The sequence below is a fragment of the Triturus cristatus genome, chromosome 1_1 (genome assembly GCF_964204655.1).
Source record: "Triturus cristatus chromosome 1_1, aTriCri1.1, whole genome shotgun sequence".
In the NCBI taxonomy this organism is placed as follows: Eukaryota; Metazoa; Chordata; class Amphibia; order Caudata; family Salamandridae; genus Triturus; species Triturus cristatus.
The window spans coordinates 133,520,155-133,541,088 of NC_140579.1; the positions used below are offsets into that span (position 1 = coordinate 133,520,155).

At 45.4% G+C, this 20,934-nt stretch overlaps 1 protein-coding gene across 1 annotated transcript in view; it reads right to left on the reverse strand.

The window, feature by feature from the left end:
- The window catches only part of LOC146869802 (uncharacterized), a 508,722-nt gene that overhangs the window by 399,228 nt on the left and 88,560 nt on the right, over positions 1-20,934 (reverse strand). The window lies entirely within an intron of this gene.

Sequence of the window (20,934 nt, forward strand, 5' to 3'; positions counted from 1 at the left end):
GTACTGATGTACTCCTGCATGTTCAGGTTCTTGTCAAGTGTTATTCCCAGAGATCTATAATGTGTGGTGAGCAGTTGATGGCAGTAAGATGCTTCATCCATAGATCAATCTCTTTTTTTTATTTTTTATTTGAGCAGAATTTTAAAAGGCAGAACCATTTCAATCATCAACCATGATTAAAATGAATGAATGACAGTTCACAAAGTGGGGGTACATACATAGTATAAGCCAAAGGAAAACATTCCTTTCAGAAAGACAGCTTTAAGGCATTAGTAAATGCAGTAATTCTAAAAAGCACAAATTCATTACTAAGGTTCCCTAAAAATGCATATACAGCCTGAAGTTAAATAAGGATCCATTACTACTGTTCCTTACAAATGCAATAAAGTGCATAGCCAGAATTTATACCAAAAACACACAATTTCAACTAAAAAACGAAAAAAAGTTTCCCTCATCAACCAGATCAGGAAAAAACGTAAAACATATTTAAATGCATGTGATCAAGAAAGCATTAATTCTATCATCACCTAAGAAAGTAAATAACCTCGAAAAAGAACATTTAAAGCATGATAAAGGAAGGAACTCCAATAGGCAAAAAAATCATCACTAAGGTGCCTTTACTATATTTGCAATGAACCATAATTTTAAAGTGCTTAAGCAGAACAGAATAGAGACCAGATGCCACTATCCCTCATGATCATATTACATAGTAAAATGGAAATCACTTCAACAATGAAGTGCAGTAAGCCAACAATTATAGTCTAGAATACACTGAATTGGATTGACCACTCGTGCCTATGACATATTAAAGAACTACTGTAGCCTGCCCTTTAAGACTTACCACAAGATTCACCTGGAGGAGATCTCAAACTATGCTGAACCACAGAGTCCTGGTTAGCTATTAAATTGAAATACTGCCAGGAGGCATTAAATCGCTATTAACCCCGAACCTCTTTTCATATGCTTCCTCAAATTGTTTTGTTCTGATCATTTTATTCAGCCACTCTTGATATGCAGGAACCCTGCAGGTTCGCCACATTTGCAAAATCAGAGAGCTATTATAAAAACTATTCACAAAAACTTATGTCCAGATTTTGCTAAATTCGAAGATCACCCATTTTTTAGAAGGCTGAAAAGTACCAATTGTTACCCCCATTGCCAAACTTAACACTAACAACAACTGAGACAAACGGGCATTAACATAGGGCAAGAGTAAACAATGTGTAGCTACCCCCCTTCACCTAGTGCTTACAATGAAAGCAGCCATTATCAAGTGCTGGAAACATTCTGTTTAAGGCGCCTGGGGTGTAACCGGCCATCCAATGGGAGAGGAACGACATCCTTTTGAAGTTCGACGCTCTCTGCGACTTATGGCCTAAAGGTGATATGGTCTGCCAATCTCGCTCTGAGAAATGGCAATGTGTTGTTAACCGTATTTTAGCTGAAATATTCTTAATAACATTTTGTTGTATCTCTAAATTCCATATTAGCCTCTACCGATTCCCTATCCCAACCATCGTAGACCTAATAAAAGCACGAATTGTAGTGTGAATATCAAGACTGGGATCGAAATGTTGAGCCCAAAAACAAGATAAGATCTGATGATAGCCCAAGAAAAGTATCTAGAAACGGTCTCGGCATTGGTAAAGTTAGAGCTATTGGCATTGCTCATGACATTATTTTTGTTTATGTTTTTGTTTTTAAAACATTTAAAGAAACGGCATTGTTATTTACAATGTCAATAGCTTAATCACTCTCCAATGTGAGACCTATTGCATTTGCACCCACACACAGATTAAGCTATTGACATTGTAAATAACAATGCCGTTTCTTTACATGTTTTAAAAACATAATCAAAAATAATGTCATGAGCAATTCCAATAGCTCTAACTTTAACAATGCCGAGACCGTTGCATTGTAAATGCTTGTTATAATGATCCCCACAATGCAGAGAAAAAAACTTGGGTTGGAACAGTTCATCATGCATGCATGGGAAGCTTGACAGGGCAGAGGGAATTGACCCTGTTCTGTACCAGTGATTTGGGCAGTTTCTGTGTACACAATCCCTGTATTTACAAAACTGTAACATAGTTTTTATGCGTGTCATGTCCTCTGCTATGAACTGTCATTAAGGGTGCAAGGCTGTTGTCCTGGGTTTGCATTTAAAATCTTTTGAATTGCATTCTGGGAGTTGTAGTCCTAGATCAGTTCACTGGATACAAGTGACTGCACAAACTTTGAAACTGTGATTTGTAAAAGAAAAGCCCTGGACTGCAGCAGCACGCCCTTGAATATACCCAGTCGCTCGGTATCCTTAATTTCCACATCTTTCCCGCTGGCCCCATGTCCGGTGTGTGACTTTCAGCCATCCCGCGCTTTTCACTTCAGGCATTACAAAGAAGCATGCGTTGGTGCAGTTGTGTACCAGAACGGAAGTGGCTGATGGACACCATGTGAAGGGGGTGGCGGGGTGGGGACAGTGGTGCTGGAATAATCTTCAGAGTGCCTGTGCTGTCATCAATGTTATGTCAATCTGGGTAAATCATTTAATCTCCCCAAGCCCATTGACGGTGCATGGATACCCTCACGGGTGACAAGCCGCACTATATAAATCCACAAATGAATTATTTATTGAAATTACGAGAAGGGTGAGGTGGGGAGAAGTGAAGGCGTAGCAGAGAGATGGGAGGGTAATTGGGTTAATAAGGAGGAAGCAAGAGGATGGGTAGTGAGAACAAAAGGATAACTGTGATGGGGAGAGAGGAGGGCAAATCGGAAAGACAGAAAAGAGTAAGCAAGAGTGAGAGGAGGGCGAGGAACAGAGAAAAGGGTGAGGAAGAGAGAGATGGGTTAAGTGGAGAGAGAAGAGTGAGGTGGAGAGAGAAGAGTGAGGTGGAGAGAGAAGAGTGAGGTGGAGAGAGAAGGGTGAATTCTAGTCAGAGTAAATTGAGGCACAGTGAGAGGTTTGCGAGTTCAGGAAAGCGAGAAAGTAGGACAAGGTGGAAAGAGAGGAGGATGAGGTGAGAGGTAGATTAAAGGGAAGTGTAGAAAGTGAAGAGACGTACGGAAACAGGTGGCTAAGATGGAGAGTGAGTTGGATGATGTAAGGAGAGAAGATAGTAGGGTGAGAGGAAGAGCGTGCAGTGAGCAGGAGAGCAAAGTGAAATGAAGAGAAAGAAGGGTGAAGTCGGAAGAGAGGGAGTGACACGGAGAGAAAATAATGTGATCTGGAAACTGCATTAGGGATGAAACCAGTAGGTGTAAACTTCTAGCAATGCTCAATGAAAACTAGTAGTCAGAACCCGGTAATAGGTATGGTATGCAGTTCAAAACCGTACAAGACCACCCAACATGCACACACCAAGCTCAAAGACACCTGGGGGTCTCTGGACAACCCCGCTTATCTTTATGGCCTATCAATTCTTCTTCTTGGCCCACCCAGATCCCAAATCCTGGAGCCAGGCCTGATTTGCAGTTGATAGTGACATGCGGATGGCCCGACTTATCTAAATAGAGGACAAACATCTGCAGTCGGGGCAGTCAATTCTAACAGCAACTTATTTGGACAAGCTATGGGAACACCAAGTTATTTGCATCGACGCAAATAACATCACGAGCCAGTGTAGGAGTCAAAGTGCAAGTGCCGGGAGCGTGGGAACAAGTGCCAAAATTAGATTTCAGAACAGATATCTTTCAGGTAAACCGTAGGGAGCATGAAGGCAAGTGGGGGTACTACTATTACCCAATATCTCAGGATGCTTGTCTTGTGCAGTCAGCACACACACCAGTCTCAATGGAGGCTAATATTTGATGCGGTTTAAACTGTCAACGCCCTTGGGTTGGAGATTCTCACTTGTTACTGAGGAAATGTGGCCTCGAACACACAGGAACACAAATAACTGGGATAAGAGCTCCACGATGTGCCAGCCCTGGGCTGACACCCATCAACTGGGCGCTACTGGCTTCCTTTGCAGAGGAGACACACATGCCCAGCATCCCCAGGGCCGCGTCCTTCAAGTAAAAATAAATATGTCACCTACCAGACAGCAGCAAAGTAAGGAGACACGAGGAGCGGCAGGAGGTAAAGAAAAAAGAAGAAATAAAAGCACGACCCAGGGACGGAGAGGAGGGAGCGGGCCCGTTAGAGCAGGGTACAGATGACCGCCCTTCTGAATGCAGTTCTTCCTCCTCTCAAGCAGTTGCCGGCCGCTGCTAGGAAAAGCTGCCGGCGCGCCTGTCAATCGTCTCGCAGGACCCCTCCCACCATCTTTACCTTTTGTCCAATAGGAGGCGCAGTAGGGTCGCCGCGTGACTCGCGGGGTGAGTTCTGGCCCTCGAGTTGATTGGCTGAGGTCAGGTGGGATGTTCAGTGTGGAGGCGGTGGGGGTCGAAACTCGGGAAGGAAACGAAGGGAGGCTGAAAGCTTAACGAGGCGAGTTAGATTTCGAGGTGTAGGCTGCTCTTGTTACCTCGGTGGCCGTGACGTTCCTTAGGAGCTGTAGTACATGATGGAGCACAAAGATTGTTTAAGGGGAAACACTGGAAGAAACACTGAGCACAAGTGCGACGTAGCCAAGACCAGTGCGAGTCCTAATAAGGGGAAACACTGGAAGAAACACTGAGCACAAGTGCGACGTAGCCAAGACCAGTGCGAGTCCTAAAAAAACACGAGGGCACCGAAAGACACCACCGCCTTTCTCCGAGGCACAGCAGAAATGCCTCGGAGAAAGAGAGCGTCCTTTTCGGATTCGGGGGCGTGTTTTGCTGTTGTCTCCTCCCTGAGACTTTTCGCAAAAAACACGCCCCCCGATCCGAAAAGGACGGGGCATGATTGGAGTGACGGGACCTCTTCTCCAATGGCTGGCCAGCATTTACTAGGCCAGCCAATGGAGAACAGGGTAGAAGAGGGGCGGGTTCAAGCCCCTCTTCTCCCAAGTCATTATCTCTCGCGAGCGAGACTGCGCAAGCGCAGCCATCGCTAGCCGAGACCTAAAAAGGAGTCCATTATGCCTCTGCCATCTAGGACCCTTGCACACATATCCAAAAGGGCTGCCTGATAGTAGCTTTGGAAAATGGGCCAATGCCAACCCACCTTGTAAGATATCCAGCTGGAGGGTGACGTATTTAACACTAGGTGCTTTGTTGTTCCAAATGAACCGTCTAAAAAGCACATCCAAATCAGCATAGTAGCCAGTATTCACATTAATGGGGATGTTAAAAAAGAAACAGCAGCAACGGAAGAACAAGCCTCATCTATCGAGCGGGCCCTTTATTTTATAAAACAATGGGAGATAATTCAATTGAAAAAGATTGGAATATTCTTGAGTGACGTATACCCCTAAATAAACGAATCGCGTTTGATCTCGTGCTTGTGCTTGCAAAGGGTCCGGAAGAGAATCAACATGAGAATTAGAGAGCGGAACTTCTGTTTTTATTGGATTGATCTTATATCCCCCAATGTCCTTAAACTGATCAAATTCATCTAACACCAGCAGAATATTGCCCTTTGCTAGTTCCGAATTAAAAATAACATCATCGGCATGCATTTTTAGCTTGGGTATACTCAAAAGAGGCGCCTCAAAGCCTGGGAAGCCCTTATCCTAATTATGAGAGGCTCTTTAAAGTTTTTTAATAAAATAGGCAAAAGGGGGCACCCCTGACAGGACCCCCTATTTATTGCCCCAGTGCCTATAACAAAAATGTGGACATTGACAACATGGTAAACCTTTTTTTTTCTTTTCTATTTATTAAACGTAAAATAGAGCAGGAAATATTTGTTTACAAGCAGTCATGCGCATTTAGAGCATCAATACAACAAAGTATCACAGTTTCCCCTCTCATGATCTTATATCTCCGCTGTTGGACTTGGCCCTTCTGGCAGGTTCACCACTAAACGTTTTGCATTTATCCTAGCCTTTTTCCCTATGTAGAGTTAGTGGTTTTCAGCCTCTGCGCACTTTAGCACTGTGGCCCAGTGTAAAGTGCGTGCGAGCTGTGTGTGCGTGTGGTGAGATTGGCCTGCCCTCCCATAGGAATGCATGGGGGGATATGTGTGTCCATGGTAATTCCTGGTATGAGAGAGTGTAGGGGCGAGTTTGATATGTGCGAACTCGTGAGAATAAATGCTGCACAATGGAGTGCGCAGATTTATTGAGACTGGTGGAGAAGTGCCACTTTTAGAAGTTGGCATTTCTGTTTGCTGTGTGTCTGCCTGCCTGATGTGGAGTGCATGTCTGGCTTTTTGATTGACAGGCGCTGGATGGTGTGGGGAATTCCAGGAGCCAGGGGGAGTCAGCCCAGTGGTGAATAGAGAGATCTGCATGCAGATGGGAGGGAGGAGTTGCACCTGGGACCTGAATAGGACTGTGCCTTCCCTCCACAATGGTGGCTCCGCCCCCTGTGGTGCGTCTGAGCACCTAGCCCCCCACCTGACAAAGGAGAGAGGAGCTGAGCACAACAAAGTGCTCCAAAGCTCCCCCAGACCAGTTGCATCTGGTTTTCCCCCAGCCCTGTACTGTGTGATAAAGGAAAGCTGTGTATAAAAGAAGGGGCTGTGAGCCCATGAAAATGTTCTCTGCTGTACTGGTCCTGACGCTGAGGCTGCTGCCACTGGCTCCAGGAGGAACCGCCACAAGGGACTGCCTCTCTGCTGGAGGGCCCTGTGTGCTGGCCTGCCTGAGCCCAGCCTTGTGCCCCCTTGACCTTTCTTGGATTCTGGGGAAAGAGTGCTTCGTTTGGTTTCTGGACTTTGGACTTCACCTCTAGTGCCTTGGGATCATTCTGCTTTTATTTTAAAGAGCACTTTATTTGTCAGTTGGAAAAGCGCTTTATTCCTGTCCTGAGGAGCGCTTCAGTTTTTGGGCCTGCAGCGCTGACCTGCGATTGATTTCGAGAGAATCCCGACGTAGGGATTCCTCCGCATTCCCTTGCCTTTTCAAGCGGGAGCCCACCCCGCTGATTACTGTGTGAAAACCGAGTGGGAGCCCACCCCCATTGGTGCTTTCGTAGCGGGTGCCTACCCCTCATTTCCGCACTTTTAAATCTCATTATTGGCGGGTGCCCACCCCGCATCGCCGCTTTGGGTGAAGGAAGGAGAAAACGATCATCATTGTGCAGTGATCATTGTTCCCAGAGGAGGGGGGCTTCTCAGGGCAGAGTGGTGCCAGCATGCTTGGGGGCTTCACAGCGGCACCACAGTTGCGGGCCGCTGCAACATCTTGGCAGTTCTTTTGTTTATTTCTGAGTCCCGGAGGGGACTCCAACGTGTCAGTATTTTGCTGGTCTTCAGTAGCGCCGCCGTAGCGGGCAACTGCAACTTGGGGGCGCATTTTGTTTTCAAGAGTCCCAGTGGGGGACTCACGGCCAGGTGGTGCCAGCACCAATCCCTGTGGGGGCAGTATGATTTCAGAGAAGCCCCAGTGAGACCCATAGCAGGGCCCCCGAGCCCAGCGCCATTCTTACAGTGAGTGCCCACATTTCTGCCTGCACAGCTGCCCAGCAATTAGTGGGCAGCTGCTACGTTTAGGCCAGTGTTTGGCGCCCCTTTGGAGTTTGCTGCACTAGCAGCCCAGCCCTGACTATTTGGACAAAGGGCATTGGAGCCCCAGTGAAAGGCCAGGTTGGCCTGGGGTCAGTTTCTAAGGTGGGCCCTATGATAATGTGATTCATGTAATGTATAGGCCTCAAGTGAGTCTTGCCTGAATATGATTTATGCTTAGGAGGTAATTGCACACCGTGTTTATACTGGTGGGGCCTAGTGCGTAATGTGTGTTATGCCTAATGTCATGCCAGGATAATGTTAGGATGGTGGCTAATGCTTAGGTCATTCTTTTACCAGTAGTTACTGGTTGTGCTCTACATTTACTAATTGTACTACATCTACTATTTCTACTAAGTGATGATTCTGACAGTGGTCCATGTGGCCCTGTCATGTGTATATAATCCCCTGTAAATATTGCCCAGTGCCAGTTGGCACCATGTACATTATGTGATTATGATCTAAGGTGTTTATTATAATACAAAGGCTATTTTTATATATAACCTTGTGTGGTGTTCCTTTTGTGGTGTGCCTGGGGTGTTGTTGCTGTGTGCGAGCGCAAACGCTTTACACGTTGCCTCCGGGATAAGCCTTGTGCCAAGCTACCAAGGGGGTGAGCAGGGGTTATCTTTGGCGTGTAACTCCCTTGCCCTGACTAGAGTGGTGGTCTCTGCCTGGCTTTGGCGCAAGCCTTAGCCAACCAGAGATCCCATTTCTAACATCCGCGTCAGTGAACCCAACTAATCTTTATAAGTTGGTCCCCCTTAGAATCACATCCCCCAACATGGAGGATGGGGGGGATGAATATGTTTCCCCCGTAAGTGTACCGATTCCCCCATATCGGCTCCAATTTTTTAGGACATCCCCTCCATTCGTATATTACTTTCTCAGCTATCATGCACCAGTCCATGTCTTTCTTCCATTCCACCAGGGTCGGTACTGCTGAGGCCCCCCACCTTCAGGCCACATTTCGTTTATCGATCATTGCTCCCATGGTAACCCAAATTTGGTCTTTGCATGTGAGGTCTGTTTCGTCCTATATGTTAAGAGGACACCACTTAGGCGAGGGCTGTATCTCCACCCTGCACACCACTTGCAGGCACTGTATTAACATAGTAAACCTTTGATAACATTCTGACGAAGTGAAGAAGAGACCCAAATCTTTCCAGGCCAAAGAACAGCGCATCCTAGTTAACCAGATCAAAGGCTTTTTTTGCATCACCCAATCAATCAATCAATCAGTGACACTTATAAAGCGCGCTACATACCCGTAGGGTCTCAAGGCGCTGGGGGGGGGGGAGCCGCTACTGCTCGAACAGCCAGGTCTTCAGCTTCTTCCTGAAGGAGAGGTGGTCTTGGGTCAGGCGCAGGTCGGTCGGGAGGGAGTTCCAGGTCTTGGCGGCCAGGTAGGAGAAGGACCTTCCTCCTGTAGTCGCTCTTCGGATGCGGGGGACGGCGGCGAGGGCGTGGTTGGCTGATCGGAGGTGGCGTTTGGGAGCGTAGAAGTTGATCCGGCTGTTGAGGTAGCTCGGGCCTTGGTCGTGTAGGGCTTTGTGTGCGTGGGTGAGGAGGCGGAAGGTGATTCTTTTGTTGACGGGGAGCCAGTGAAGGTCTCTCAGATGTCCGGAGATGTGGCTGGTTCGTGGGATGTCGAGGATGAGTCTGGCTGAGGCGTTCTGGATCCGCTGGAGTCTCTTCTGGAGTTTGGCGGTGGTACCGGCGTAGAGGGCGTTGCCGTAGTCCAGTCGGCTGGTGACGAGGGCCTGGGTGACGGTCTTCCTAGTCTCGGTGGGGATCCACCAGAAGATCTTCCGTAGCATGCGTAGGATGTTGAAGCATGCCGAGGAGACGTTGTTGACTTGCCTGGTCATGGAGAGGGAGGAGTCCAGGATGAAGCCCAGGTTGCGTGCATGGTCTGTCGGTTTGGGTGCGGTGCCCAGGGCGGGAGGCCACCAGGAGTCGTCCCAGGCGGAGGGAGAGGAGCCCAGGATGAGGACCTCCGTCTTGTCCGAGTTCAGTTTCAGGCGGCTGGTCGTCATCCACTCGGCTACTTCTTTCATCCCTTCGTGCAGGTTGGCTCTGGCGGCGGCGGGGTCGTTGGTCAGGGAGAGGATCAGCTGGGTGTCGTCGGCGTAGGAGATTGTGCTGAGGTTGTGTTTGCGTACGATGGCCGCGAGGGGGCTCATGTAGACGTTGAAGAGGGTGGGGCTCAGAGATGATCCTTGGGGGACGCCGCAGATGACTTCCCATATGGAAACCAAGAAGCAGTGCACTGATTTAGTTGAAAAAAGTCCTGGATACATTTCCTCATATCAATGAGCCATTGTTGATCTGAAAATAACAAGCAGTGCAACTGCCATCTGGGCCTATCATTCCGAGTTGCCTCGACCTCTATAATAACGAGAGAAGAGAATGATCAGAAAAGGAGTTGGCCCAGATATCAGACCTACCCTTGTGATTAAATGACAGATCAAAAAGAAATCAATACGAGAAGCAGTGTGATGCGGACATGAAAACGAGGTGAATTGTTAAATACAGGGGTGGTCAGACCTCCAAGGATGTACTAAGTGGAAATCATTTTTAAGGGTATCAATTATCTTTTTAGTTTGAATAGATTTTTTGGTTTTATTAGAGGTATCATTGGCAAGCTCATGAATGTAATTAAAATCCCTCCAAAAATAATCGGCCTGACTGCTTCCAATGCAGTCTCATATCTGCTGCAGAGGTTCAGGCTCATCCATCACTGAGGTATAGCATTTTACTACATGGAGGGGGAGCCCATTAACCATGGCCTTTGCCCAAAGCCAGCGACCCTGCAAATCCCATAGATCAATCTCAAGCTTGTGATTTGGAGGGGGGGCGATGAGGAGAAATTCCGTTTTGATAGCATTTAATTTGAGATGGTTGAGAGTTAGCCAGCTTTGAGTATTTTGTAGAGTTGTGTTTAAGGACCTGATGTCTTCTGGGGAGGAGATTGGGTGTCATCTGCATACATTACAGTGGTAATGAATGTTAGAGCAATTCAACGTTCTGCTAGAGGCTCCATGAATAGATTGAGGAGAGTAGGTGAGAGAAAGGACCCCTGTGGGACCCCCAAGGTGACTGATGTGGCACTGGACATGGGACTGAATAACCTTGACTTTTTGGGTGCTGTAGTGAATAAACGAGGTAAACTTCAACCTCCATTCAAGTAAATCTAGTAGACTGTCATGTTTAACCGTATCGAATACAGACGATAAGTCTAGGAGGATTAGAAGGCACAATTCATTCCCATCCATCTTTTTTAGTATGACGTCCACAATGTGTGTGAGTGCTGAGTCAGTGCTGTGGCCTTGACGGAAGCCAGATTGAAATTGGTCTAGAAGTTGGAATTGTTAAATGTTATTGCAAAGTTGGACATGGGCAAATTTTTCAAGGAGCTTCGCCAAAGTGGGAATGTTGGAGATTGGGCAGAAATTGTTAAGGTCCGAGCCATCTGCAGTTGTTTTTTTTCAGGATAGGGGTTACCTGCCCTACTTTTAGGGAGTTCAGGATAGTGCCTTGGAAAAGCAAGGCATTTACTATCTTGGTCCAGAGTGGAAGAATGGAAGATTCATCTCCCTTCAAATATTCAATGGTAACGGGTCGATGAAGTGGTTTGAAGGTTTCAACACTGTAAAAATGTTGTGAATGTCAGTTTCATTGAGAGTTGTGAATGTCAGTTTCATTGAGAGTTGTGAATGTATACCTAGAAGCATTGTTTTGATGGGTGTGCCTTGGGACACCAGCAGGCTTAGCTATCTGTGAAAGGAGATCCCTTGCTGACCGCAGATCATTTTTGATGTTTTCCATTTTGCCTAGGAAGGAGGCAAAATCCTTGCAGTTTGAAAGCATTTTGGACCCATTGTAAGAAGGATTAGGTTGAATTGTTGTTTGACAAGTTCAAATGTAGTTTAGGACTGTTTCTAGCTAGATCCAGTTGGGTTCTAAAGAAATTGTCTTTTGAACTACTGATTTGTTTATTGTAGGTGTTCTTCACTGATCTGAAGCATTTTAGTTGATAATTGGATGGCGATAATCTCCAAGCTCTTTCAGATAGTCTCAGATTGCATCTTGCTGCGTTAAGGCTGTCATTATACCAAGGCTCCTCTTAAAGGTAGTCCCACTGTGTAGTTTGACATTCAATTGCACTTCTAGCCCCTGAAAGGTAGTCTCAACGTGGTTAGACATTCAACTGCTCTGTCTCCTAAATGTAGTCTCAATGTGGGTCGACATTCGACAGCTCTTTCTACCTTTAACAAGTAGTCTCAGGTTGGATTCCTATAAACCAACCCTCCTTCTTTAGACGCCAATCCTTTGCTCCAACTCTGCTTGCAGGCAGGCACAACCTTAGCTTGAAAAGTAATAAAGAGGTAAAAAATATATAAAATTGAGCATTATTCCTAACATCTCATTAATTGAGAATCCTTATATGAAATTGAACAACCAGAGTATACCAAAAGACATTAATATCAAGCGCAATCCCAAAGTGTGTTTAGCAGGTTTTCTGGCCAAACTTCAGGACCCCAGTTTTCTTGAAGCTTGGGAAGAGCTTGTTGGTAGGCAAGTAGGGACCAGGGGTTAAGTTATGTTATGTTTTATCCATTTAATAAAGCAAAGTGAATCACACCGGAGGGTGTATCTCAGCGCTCAACTTCAACATAAATCTCATGTAGTAATTAAAACAGCCAGGTTTTTAACAATCTTTTGAATTGAACAAAGTTTGAGCAGCAGCAAAGGTGGCCTGGAAGCGGATTCCAAGCCACTGGACAGTATAGGAAAACGATCTGCCCCATATCTTGAGGTACGGATGCGGGGAATGGACAGAAGCACCTTATCGATGGATCTCAATATGCGAGAGTGACTATAGTAGTGTAATTTCTCTTTAAGATAAAGAGGAGATTTTCCCAACAATGCACTTTCTGACCGGAAGACAGTGGAGGGATCTGAGAATGGGGGCAGTAGGAGAGCCTGTTGGAAGGTTGCAAACCAGGCAGCTGTATTTTGCACCTCCTGTAGTTTGGTCAAGAGGGTGTCATTTGCTGCCATAAAGCAACGCATTGCTATAGTCTAAAGGCTAATTATCAAAGCCTGGACCAAAGTTTTCCTAGCTGAGGATGGAAGCCAGTGGAAAACTTTCCTCAAGAGCTGCATGGTGGCAAAGCATGTCCCTCTTGTATTGCACCTATGAGGCTTCTTATAGACAATTCCCGGTCAATTTTAATACCTAGATTTTTTGCCGATTGGCTTGGGAATGGGGCAGACCCCAATTCGGAATGCCTCCAGTCAGGAGACTTTGCCAAACAGCAGGACCTCCGTCTTCTCGCTATTCAGCTGAAGACAGTTCTTGGATATCCAGGCTGCAATATTCCTCATGCAATCTCAAAAACGGCACATAGTACAGTCAATGGACTGTCCCAAAGAGATGATCAGCTAAGTGTTATCGGCATAGGAAATTACTTCAAAACCAGATGCTTTATCAATCTGGGCCAAAGGAGCAACATAAATATTAAACAACGTTGGGTGCAAAGAAGAGCCCTGCAGTGCTCCCTAGGTGATGGAAACCAGATGAGGGTAATTATTGGAGTCCGAACATCTAAGAAATCAGCCAACCATTGAATGACAGTACATCTGACACTGATATCATGCAGTCTGCTAATCAGTATTGCATAAGAAACGGTGTTGAAAGCCGGGGTATCCCCAGCTTGCCGGGGACGCGGGCTCCTTTCTCAAAAGGTATTTTCAGCTATAAACATAAGTTTATGCCTGAAAGTGACTCCATTTACACCTAGTAGGAAAGGAATTCATCGAAGGATCCCTGGAAGGCGTTTATGGATTTACTTACAGCAGATTTCTCCACCATGGTGCGTAGGGTGAGGACATAGGTTTCTTTTGCAGACCCTCTACCCGCCTCCCTGGCTAAGAACCTCAACCTCACCCTAACCCCACTGTGGGCAAAGATTATCAACAGTTCCCTAAATAACGGACTGATGCCCGACTGCCTTAAACAAGGCCAAGTCACCCCCCTTCTAAAATAAACAAATGCTGACCCGAATGACCTCAAACATTTTAGGAAAAACAACAATTGATGGACAGAATGTAGAACAATGTCAAACATTCACCCTAGTACAGAGATCTGGGCTAAAATCCATTGTTTTTTTGCTCACCATGCCATTCCAGTTTGGACCCAGCCATATGCAAATCAGTCTTGACCCTGCGCCCAATGGGAACTGTCCAGCCCGAACTGCCAGGCCAGGTCTTACCTGGCATCCTAGGACCAGGGTAGCTTGACTCCAGTGGCATGGAGAGCACGGGTCCCATGTCTGGGCATACCTGTCCCACTCGGGCTTGGCAGTTCGGTCTGGACTGTTCCCATAAGGAACAGGGTCAAGACTGATCTGCATATGGCTGGGTCCAAACTGGGGTGGTGTGGTGAGCAAAAGAAAGATGGATTAAACCCAGATCCTTGTGACTGGGGGTGAACGTTTGCATTGTCCAGCATGCCGTCCATCAATTGTTTCTTTTGCATATGTCGCCTTAAGTGGGAAGGGTCTGCCCAGACGTGGGTCCTGTGCTCACTACACCACTGGATTCAAGCTAGTCTGGCTGATGAAGGGTGATGCCCTGAAACCGGTCCCAGGATGCTTGTTTCCGGTCCGGGGAGGACCTGGCCGGGCAGTTTGGGCTGGACTGTTCCCATAAGGAACAGGGTGAAGACTGATTTACATATGGCTGGGTCCAAACTGGGGTGGTGTGGTGAGTAAAAGAAAGATGGATTAAACCCAGATCCTTGTGACTGGGGGTGAATGTTTGCATTGTCCAGCATTCCGTCCATCAATTGTTTCTTTCACAAAAACTTTAGGCCCATCACCAACCTTCCTTTCTTAGCTAAAATCCTGGAGAAATGAGTTCTCACCCAACTGAACCAACATCTGGAATCTAACAACCTACCTGACTCGCACCAATTCGGGTTCAGGAAGGGATGCAGCACAGAAACCGCTATACTGAGCATAACCAATGACATTCACAACTCCCTTGACTCTAACAGATGCTTCCTCAATGTCCTCCTCGACCTATCAGCTGCTTTTGACACAGTAGATCACAATCTACTCTTAGACGCCCTACATAAGTGTGTCGGAGCAGATGGCAATGTCTTAAAATGGTTCTCCTCATTTTTACATAACCGATCCTAATTCATAAAAATCAAAAACTCGATGTCCGACACCTCCCCCTCAACTCGAGGTGTCCCTCAAAGCTCAGTCCTCCCCCCCCCACTCCTCAACATTTACATGGAACCGCTCACCACCATTCTAAAACAAGCAAACATCGCCTAGCACCTCTATGCTGAACACACCCAGCTGTACCTCGAGATATCCTCCCTCAATGACATCCTCCGACTCAACTCCACACTTTCAAAAGTAGAACATTGGCTAACACTCAACCACCTCACACTCAACCAAGAAAAAAACAAAATCCTTGTCTTCTCCAATCACAAACAACCCCCTCAGATCCCAGAATGGATAAACAACCTTGACTCTCTAAACTGCAAACTCACTCCAGAAAACTCAGCTAAATTACTAGAGATCTCTCTAGACACAAGACTCCGCATGAGCTCCCACATAAACTCCACAGCAAAAGGCGCCCTCTACAACCTAAAACGCCTCAACAAAATCAAACCTTTCATACCCCCCAATGACCTAAAAATCGCAACCCAATTTCTAGTTCTGTCCAGACTGGACTATAGAAATGCCTCACTAACTGGGACAGCGAAAACTCACATTGCCCCCATGAGAACCACCCTAAATGCAGCAGTAAGAATGGTCACAGGTACCAAGAAATATGACATCACCCCTGCATTACAGGCCCTAACATGGCTACCCATCGAAGCACGCTGCTCTTTCATAACTGCCTGTCTCACACATAAAGTCTTACACACAGGCAAAACAGAATACCTCGCAGCTAAACTCACAAAAGCTGGACAATCAAGAAACCTAAGAAGCTCCATCTCGCTCCTCTTAATCCCCCCTAAAAGACATAATCAAAAAGCCCTCTCCCGCTCTTTCTTTGGGAATGACCCAAAAATCTGGAACTCTCTCCCTACCCACATCAGGACTAATCCCTCCTTCACGAACTTCAAGAGACAACTAAAAGAATTTCTCCTCAAGGGTCATCTCTATGCATCTGGTCAATGACCTCGATCTATGTGACCTCCAGTACTCTAGATACTAGTCACTGTATTCTAATGTTTATGTTTCTATACATGTATGCTGTAAAGCGCTCTGATACCCCTCGGGTCTTGTTAGCGCTATATAAAACTTCAAAAAAAAATAAATAAATAAATAAATTTTGTTGGGGATGTATAGAAAGGTCATTTTCTATGGTAAATGTTTCCCTTTTGTGGGGTGTCAAAAGTATGTAGAAGTCCATCTGTGGGTGCGGGGTAATGCGGACCATTTGTGACATGTCACATGACATTCCCAGGAGTAAGTCTGGAAACGTACTTGGCACAGCCTTCCAGGTGTACAACTGGGAATGTAGTTGGATACCAGGAAGAAGTAAGTTTGCACCCTTACATAGAACTTAGTCCCACAGGTGTAGTTTCTACATTTTTAGTTACAGGTCCGTCGAAATTCAGCGAAATTCACTGCATTACTAGAGTAAAATTATAGGAACATTTTGGGGGCCAGGGGAAACAGATTTTATATACTATAACAGAGGTAACAGTGGTATTGAATAACCACACATACTGTATTACTGTGGCTAATTTTGTAGCACAAAATGTAAATGAAAATAATGTCTTTTTGGCTCAATGCAGACTCCACCTTTACTACCAGAAGGTGTGTTGCTGGCGATGATAGGAGCATCACTGGCTTATAACTGCACTATTAATCTGGAGCAAACAAAATAAAAGTTTACAATATAACACATACTATCTCTTTGGCCATTGTGAGAAACACCAATAACTATTCAATTCTCCTCTCTGACTCTGCAGGATAACATAGGCACTTTCACATCACAATTTTACAGAATCAAATTGACTCTGCTACTAGATATTGAACGTTTAGACTCAATGATTTTTGTTTAGTTAAGGAGGGTCACCTTTATTTATTTATTTTAACTTCTTAAACCTTCCATTCAAATAGCAAATAGCAATTGATCTGATCCTTGATACTCCAATACAATTCCCCTTATGGTGGGAAATTCAATGACTACATATTCTCCGTATCTACTAAAGCCTTGGAAAAGACGAAACATGTATCGGCTGTATCAAAAGACTATAAAAGTAAAGGGGTTTATATAACCAGTCATTATATACCATGCAACAGCCATTGCCAGACATCTCCACGGATGTTACTATTAATACCATTCAAATGTATTGTTCATACCTAAGGTGGCATGTTTTGTGCAATACATGATAACATGCAGGACTTTAAGTGGGCTGGGTGCTTCCAGGTCTAAGACCCTGTAATAATTAGAAAATGACATTGAAACTGGTCCCTACTGGGGATTTCTGAAGTGATTGTAAAAAACGTTAAGAAAATCCATGTCAGTGATTTAATTCCTGTTCATATTTCACATTTTACTTAATCTTGCATTCCCTAAAAGTGTTAGCTATTCCCAGGATATTGCCTTTCTTTCAGTGAAGCATATTACTCTTGTATAGGGCATATTTTCAACCGAGTCACTTCTATGTGTTTAGAACAGGCCACGAATGAGTACTCTGCAGTGGAGGCTGAAGGCGGGGCAAGTTTCTCACAGTTCCTGTCAGTAGGTCAAAAGGTATTAAGATGACATAGACATCCAATCTCTGGTCTCTCTGCAGAGTGCATAGCGCAGTCATCACATGTTTTAGTTGCAGTAGTGAATCTGTGCAAATCTGGGGCGAAGGAGGTATACAGTTGTCAAGTTATTGACAAGGTGAAAGTAAAAGAAAATGCAGTGCTCACAGGGGAGTCGGTGCATTGTGTGGGAGGGAGAAGTGAAGAAGATGCGAGGGAGTACATTCAGGAGAGAGTGAAAAGACGGTGCTGAAGGGGAAAGAGATGAGATGCAAGAATCCAGAGGGACAAGATCTGGAGAGAAAAAGTTAGCACATTTCTAACAGAGTTAACATATGGGAGTGACTGCAACTCTCAACTCCACTACCACTTCCACAGGCTTCAGTACTGTTTAATTCAAAGTTTCTCAATTTTAGAATTGAAACATTTTCCATATTAATAACAAAATCATTGTTATTACTCATTTATCTTAAACAGCTAACGGTCATTGACAAAGCCAATAGTCCTGGCTGTTTTTAGGTGTACGTCAGTTGTTGTGTTACATATCTGGAAGCAATAACACTAAGCTGGGTGGCACGCTATGGGAATCACAGAAATTTAGTTTGCATGTTTAAATCACCCCTCGAATTACATAGGCCACACCCCTTAAAAAGTCCCCCAACTTATTTCATACCACGTAATGCCCTAAAAACACAAATAGTAATCAGTAGTGCTTACATTAAAAAAGGATAATGTTACTTACCCAGTAAGCATCTGTTCTTGGCATGTATAGCTGTAGATTCATATGCTTTGCATTCTCCTGCCATCTAGCATTGGGTCCGGATGTTTGCAGGTTTTTTTTTCTTTGCAGTAGCCTTTTCCAGTCACGAGGTAGGTGACTCCTCCTTTCGGTGATAGTGCGCATGGGCATCGACTCATTGTTAGATTGTTTTCCCACAGAATGGAGTAGTAGTAAAGAATAGAGATGTTCATGCATATGTACGTATACTAGAGACAGAACTGCAGCAGCTACAGGTACCCAGGGACGCGGGTGGGCGCATGTGAATCTACAGCTATCCATGCCAAGAACAGATGCTTACTGGGTAAGTAACATTATCCGTTCGAGGCATGTGAGCTGTAGATCACATGCTTTGCATAGACTATATAGCAGTATCCTTCCAAAGTGGTGGCTAGCCTGTAGCTGTTGGAGTGGTTTGAAATAGTTTTTTGAGTACTGCTTGGCCCACATTAGCTTGTTGTCTCGCTAACATATCTACACAATAGTGCTTGGTGAATGTGTGCGGTATAGACCATGTTGCAGCTTTGCAAATGTCAACTATGAGGCTGTTTCCTAGGAAAGCCATAGTAGCCCCTAACTTGCGAGTGAAATGCGCTCTAGGGGCTACAGTTAGAGTTCTTTTTGCTTTTGCATAACAAGTTTGAATGCTCTTAACAATCCACCTTGCAATACCAGATTTGGAGATAGGATTGCCCTTGTGTGGTGGTGCAAAAGCAACAAAGAGTTGTTTGGTTTTACGAAATAACTTTGTTCTTTCGATGTAATACAAAAGTGCTCTTCTGACATCTAAGGTGTGTAGAGCTCGTTCTGCAACAGAATCACGTTGAGGGAAGAATACAGGTAATTCTACTGACTGATTTATGTGAAATGCAGGTACTACCTTGGGTAGAAATTTGGGCTTGGTACGAAGAACCACTTTGTCTCTGTGTAGTTGGAAAAAAGGAGGCAAATATCCCAGACCAGTTCATCCATAGTGCATTGCCGTTGGAGAGCGGGTGTGGGTACCTGGAGGTGAAGCTTTGGCATTTTGCGTTTTGTGTGTGGCAAACAGATCTATCTGAGTTACTCCCCAAGTTTGTAAGTATGGGAGGAGTACCTGAGGGTGAAGTTCCCATTCATATATTTGCTGCCTCTGTCTGCTGAGGAGGTCTGCAATCTGGTTGTTCACTCCTGTGAGGTGTTCCGCTAGGAGATAGAGTTTGTGGTGAATCGCCCACCTCCAGATGTCTTGGGCTAAGTGGGACAGTTAGAGAGAGTGTCCCCCACTGTCTTTGTATGTAATACATGGCTGGCATGTTGTTGGTACGAACTAAGACAGATTTGGCAGCCAGGTGAGTTTGAAATGGTATGGGAGCTAGAAAGATTGCAAGTAGCCCTAAATTATTGATGTGGAGCAACTTTTGCTGTTGGCTCCACAGGCCTTGCACTGTATGTTGCTGAAGATGAGCTCCCCAGCCAGTGAAGGACGCGTCCGCTGTTAGTACTGTTTGTGAAACCGGGTCTATGAAGGCCCGTCCTATTGATAAATTTTGTGTGTTCCACCACTGCAGAGAGCGAGGAGTACGGCCGCTTACCAACACTAGATCGGTTAACAGACCCTATGACTGGTTCCACTGACTGGCTAAGCATTGCTGAAGTGGACGCATGTACAGCCTGGCATGGGGGACGATCATGATGCAAGATGCCACAATTCCCAGTAGTTGCATATAAACCCGAGCTGGAAGTGAGTGATTGGGTTGAAACTGGAGAACTAAAGCCTGAATTTTGCAAATACTGGCTCCGTTGGGAAACATCAGGGCCTTTTGAGTATCTAAAGTGGCTCCTAGGTCGTTCTGAGTATTGGCCGCCTGTAGATGTGATTTTAGCACATTGACCGTAAACACTAGATGAAGTAGTAACTGAATTGTTGAGTGAGTGTGTTGGAGACATTGCTGATATGTACTGGCTTTGATGAGTCAGTCATCCAAGTATGGGAAGACATTGATGCGCTGTCTTCTCAGGTGAGCAGCTACTACCGCCAGACACATTGTGAAGACTCTGAGGACAGTGGTGACTCCGAATGGAAGTACCTTGAACTGGTAATGTTGACCCACTAACACAAACCTGAGTAATTTGTGAAGAGCGGGTGGATTGGAATATGGAAATAGGCAACCTTTAAGTCTAGAGTAGGCAGAAAGTCGCCCTTTTGCAGAAGTGGTAGTACATGTTGAAGTGTTCCCATGTGGAAGTGGTCTGACTGGATGTAAAGATTTAGTTATCTGAGATCTAATATTGGTCTGAGAGAACCATCTTTTTTGGGTATTAGAAGTAAAAGGAGGTACAGGCTCTATAGCCTATTTTATAAGGAGAGACTCAACCTCGTGTTTGAGGAGGTGTAGGTGATCCGGTGACTTTGGGGGAATGTTTGGTGAAGTGTTGGAGAACTCCAGGCCGTAACCAGAGCGGATAATTTGTAGTACCCACTTGTCTGTTGTTATGGACTGCCAGATTGGTAGGAAATCTGAAAGTCTTTCCCTGACAGGTGTTAAATGGTCGGGGGAAGTGTAGGAAATTCACTGCTTTGGGAGGTATATGTGTTTGATCCTCTACCTCTGCCATTTTGGTCTCTGTAACCTCCTCTGAAGTAACCCTTAGAGGCAGAGGGTTGGTTATTGCCTTTGTACGTGGAGGTGGTTCCTGAGAAGGTATTTTAGGACCCTCCAAGGTAGAAAGATCACCAAAAGGAACCACAAGCTTGTGTTAACTGAAGGGCTTCCATGGAGTTGGCCACTTCAGTGTCTTTCTTCATCTTCCCAATGAAGAATCTACCACTGAAACAAAGA